The sequence below is a fragment of the Myotis brandtii genome, unplaced genomic scaffold, assembly GCF_000412655.1.
Source record: "Myotis brandtii unplaced genomic scaffold, ASM41265v1 scaffold297, whole genome shotgun sequence".
In the NCBI taxonomy this organism is placed as follows: Eukaryota; Metazoa; Chordata; class Mammalia; order Chiroptera; family Vespertilionidae; genus Myotis; species Myotis brandtii.
In genome coordinates this window covers 580,701-585,772 of record NW_005361351.1, presented here as the reverse complement: position 1 = coordinate 585,772, position 5,072 = coordinate 580,701, and the positions used below count along the sequence as shown (strand labels likewise).

Sequence of the window (5,072 nt, the reverse complement as noted above, 5' to 3'; positions counted from 1 at the left end):
AAGGGGGGGAGGGAGGGAGAGAGAAAGAGAGAGAGAGAGAGAGAGAGAGAGAGAGAGAGAGAGAGAGAGAAAAGAAAATAATTCACATCTTTATACAGAGCAAGAGTCCCCTGGGAGTCTTATTTATACTTGGGTACTTGGGAATGATTGGTGATTCGTTTTTACTAAGCCTCCACCTACACTTTAAAAAGCAACAGGCTGAGTCCAGGGAAAAGAAAATTAGAGTGAACCTTAGTCCAGGCCATCTTTCTCTGTCATGAACTACTGCAACAGTTGCTCAACCAGTCTTCCCCTGTGTGTTCTGACCATTATCTTAAAATGTGAATCTGTTCGTATTCATGCTTTTGCCTATCTTTTACATTTAGAATAAAATGCAAATCCTTTAATTTGGCCTAAAAGGCATTGTTTAATCCAGCCTCTGCATCTCTCTCCAACTTCATCTTGCTAGTCTTCTTGCTCACTATACTCCAAACATACTAGTCTTTCAGTTCCTTAATCTGGTCAAGCTTTTAACCATTCAGGGCCTTTGCACTTTTGTGTTTCCCACAGCTACCAACCCTCACTTCTGCACCTCTTCCCACTGCTAGTTTTTTCCACTTCCTTAAGTTTCAGCTTAAAAATATTTGCTGACCACATTTTCTAAAGTTCCCCTCAACTTTTATGCTCTATCAGCACCTGCTTACTTGTTTCATTGCTTTTTATCAAGTTGGTAATCATTTTCTTTTCTTGGTTTTTATCTGCCTGCCAATTAGAATGTAAACTCCATGAAGGCAGGAATATTACCTATCTTGTGACAATGTTATGCCCCTAACACCCAGAACAGTGCTAAGTACCTGGCAGATAATGAGTAAATACTTGATGAATGAAAAAGAGACCTGGAAATTGATCCCTTGATCAACAAGGAGAAAAATATGATGAAATAGGTACCAGTTCCTCTTTTATACTTTTGAGAAGTGCAGCTGCTCTTATGGCAGAAGATACTAAAATTAGTGTAGAAGATCTGAATGATAGGGATCTAAAACCTGGATAGCTAATGCTGAAGATAAAACACCATAGGACATCTAGAAAAAATATTTAATGAAGTTCCAAAAATATATATTTCCTAGTTTCTGATAGATCATTTACCCAACTCACTTTCACGAACTGTTCATCTGCTCTCTTTCCCCATCTCAGCAGTTACTGGTTCCACCCTGGGCCCAAACCAGCTGTTTAACAAACCACCCCAAAACTTAGTGACTTAAAAAAACACCTAGCCTAGCTGGCGTGGCTCAGTGGTTGAGCATCGACCTATGAACCAGGAAGTCACGGTTCGATTCCCAGTCAGGGCATTGTGCCTGGGTTGCAGGCTCCATCCCCAGTGTGGGGCATGCAGGAGGCAGCCCACCAATGATTCTCTCTCATCACTGATGTTTCTATCTCTCTCTCCCTCTCCCTTCCCCTCTGAAATCAATAAAAATATATATTAACAAACAAACAAACAAACAAACAAACAAACACCTAGAGGCTTAAAACAAAAGCCTCTTTTGGTTTCGTAAGCTGAATGGGCTTAAGTGGGTAAAAATTGCTTGGCTCTATGATGCAGTTGTAGTTAGTGGCTGAGGTGGTGTCATCTGTAGGTTGTCTGTAGACTGGACAAGACATCTAAGATGGCACACTCACACAGCAGACAGCTGATGCTGGCTGTTGGCTGGGAGCTTAGCTGGGTCTGCCAACCAGAGCAGCTATGTATGTGTGACCTCGCCATTTGGCTTCACTTCTCAAAGTGTGGTGGTTGTGTTCCAGGAGTACAAGTTCCAAGAAGTAAGAAATGGAAGCTTCTGGTCTCTTTGTGCCCAGAAACTAGCACAGGGTCCTTTCTACCATTTTCTGTTTGTCAAAGCATTTACAGAAATCACCCAAATTCAAAAGGAGGAGCCATAGATCCCACCTATCAATGGGAAGAGAGTCAATGAATCTGTAGCCATCTTTCATCTGCCATAATACCCCATTACGTTCTGGCCATTCCACCTCATAAAAATCCTTCCAATCCTTCTTTTCAAACTCACTGCCACTAACTTAGTACAGATCACCATCAAATTCTCTCCTAGATAATTGCAAACGCTTCCTAATTGGACACCTGACCTTCAATTTGGTAGTCTCAAACCTGTTCTCCATATTATGACCCAAATGATCTTCATAAAAATCAAAAGTGACTGCCCTGGCCAGTGTGCCTCAGTTGAGCATGGTTCCATACACCGAAGGGTTGCTGATTCGATTCCCAGTTAGGGCACATGCCCAGGTTTCGGGCTTGATCCCTGGTAGGGGGCGTGCAGGAGGCAGCCGATGGATAGTTCTCTTCATCAATGTTTCTCTCCCTCTCTCTTCCTCTCTCTCTAAAAAAAGGGGGAGGGGGGGACAAGAAAATTAAAGGTGACTGAATTGACCATGTATTTCAAATCTTTCATGGGTCTCCAGCTTTCCAACTTGAGCCCAGCATAATGGCTCCCTCATAGAAGGATGGTGAGAAGGGCCGTTCTGCCACCAACGAGGTAGTGACCAGAGAATACACCATCAACATTCACAAGCCCATCCATGGAGTAGATCTCAAGAAGTGTGATCTTCAGGCACTTAAAGGGATACAAAAATTTGCCATAAAGGATATGGAAACTTCAGATGTGCACATTCACCAGGCTCAACAAAGCTGTCTGGGCAAAAGCAATAAGGAATGTTCCATGCCGTATCCCAGTGTGGTTGTCTAGAAAACGTAATAAGGATGAAGATTCACCAAACAAGCTCTACACATTGATTACCTATGTACCTGTTACCACTTTCAAAAATCTACAAACATCCCAAGCACTGAAGGGTCTCAAGTTCGATTCCCAGTCAAGGGCACATACCCAGATTGCAGGTTCCATCCCTGGCCCCATCAGGCCCATGCAGGAGGCAACCAATCGATGTGTCTTTCTCACATTGATGTTTCACTTTCTCTCTCCCTCCTTCCCTCTCACTCTCTCTAAAAATTAACGGATCCTGGCCGACTGCGTAGCTCAGTGATTGAGGGTCAATCTATGACCCAGAGGTCACAGTTCGATTCCTAGTTAGGGCATATGCCTAGGTTGCAGACTAGATCCCCGGTGTGGGGCATGCAGGAGGCAGCCAATCAATGATTCTCTCTCATCATTGATGTTCCTATCTCTCTCTCCCCCCTTTCTCTCTGAAATCAATAAAAATGTATTTAAAAATAAAATAAAATAATCAATAAAAATATCCTTGAGTAAGGATTAACAAAAAAATAAAATAAATAAAAATAATAAATGCTAAAAAAAAATCTACAAGCAGTTAATGTGGATGAGAAATAATTGCTGGTTGTTGACTAAAGTTATAAAACTAAGTTTCCAGTTTATGTCCTTTGCCTATATTTTAGTCGAATAAGCATAGTTTGTTTATAGAACTATAAATGCATTAACAAATTCAGAATATAAAAACTATCATAGTTGATTTGAATAATGATACCCACTGGCAATATGTCTTTAGGTTTGGTTTATGATGTTTATTTGTTATTGACCTGTAGATATTTTTAATTTTTATGTAATTAAATATTTCAATGCTGTCTTTTTAAACAACTGCCTTTGAATAAATAAAATAAAATATTTTTATTGCTGTTAGAATAAAATCCAAACATCTGATCATTTCCTAAGATGAGTTTGAATGATCTGGCCCTCAATTACCTGGTCAACCACATCTCTCACCATAACCTTCCTCCACCCCTCACCATATTTTCTGATTCATTACTGTATTAGTCATGTCCAGTCAGACAAACAGAAACACTCTAAGTATTTTAAAGGGGCAATATAGGAAATTGGTTTCAAAACGTGAAAGGGCCAGAGGGGCAAAAAAGATAAGGTTACCCAGGAGTTAGGAACTGCCTGGAACTCTAGGCTGGAGCAGGAGCGGGGATGGTGTTACCAATGCTCATGACTGCTGTGCTGCTCGGCCCACCCACAGCCATTACTGCCACGGCTGGAGCCAGTGACATGGCTGTGGCCACCACTGCTGCTGGGCCCAGCAGTCCCCACTCACTGGATGCTACTGCTGCCACAACAGGGGATGCTACCGACAGCGGGGGGCGGGGGGGCATGGCTTCTCTCCCTCCAGCCATCTACCAAGGCTTTCCGTTGGCAGAACCTCTCCAGAAACCAGTTGGCAGAGGGACCTGGGCAGTGTGGTTTGCTGACTCAGCCCCCTGAGATACAGCAGGAACGGAGCCGAGAGCCAACAGACAGATGATTAGCAATGCTGCTCTGAACATTTCACCAGGCTCTCTCCCTTCCACATATACTTTTCCCCGTCTGCAGTGTTCTTACCTATCCTTCTACTCGACCTTGCTTTCTTCTGCTTGTCAGAATTCTCAGTGCAGATGTCACTTCTTCCAGGAATCTTTCATCAATTCCCAATCCAGATTATGTTCTGTTTGGGGTTACCACAGTACTCTCTATCACCCTTCTCTTAACATATATAACTTGGGTTGTAATTGGATGTTTGCTGCTCTGTAGTCTTACCAAGTTGTATTCCTCTGAAGGGTAGAACTCTACTTTTTCACCCTTTTTTCCTTACCATCTAGAACATAGGAGACACTAAATAAGTATTTAATGCAAAGTTCATAAGCTGGAAGGTAGTTATGATGGCTCTAAACAGTCTATGAACCCTCAGATCTGCATGCAAAACTTTATATCCAATCTTCCACTATCAGGCTTTTGAAATAAAAATAGATGATTTTTGAGAGAGGATCCACCATCAGATTCCCAAAGGGGTCAAGGACTCCTAACTAATTAAGAAGCCATTTGTGTTTGGATAAAGGAATGAATTCACAATAACGAATTCACAATATTCCTAAGACTTAGATAAAGAAAAATGTAACTTCCAGAACGAAACTGAGTATCAAAGACCATTTTAGTGGCTAACCCTAGATCACAATTGAATTCCTGTATATAGAGAAATGAAATCAGTACCAAGACTGATGAGGTACATGAAAATACAAAACAATATGAAAATAGAAATCATTGTGGAGCTGTGTAAATAATGACTAGGAGTTG

At 41.6% G+C, this 5,072-nt stretch overlaps 1 pseudogene; it reads left to right on the top strand.

The window, feature by feature from the left end:
* The first annotated feature begins 2,477 nt into the window (after window positions 1–2,477).
* Window positions 2,478–4,607, top strand: LOC102260713 (annotated as a pseudogene).
* The last annotated feature ends 465 nt before the right edge of the window (window positions 4,608–5,072 follow it).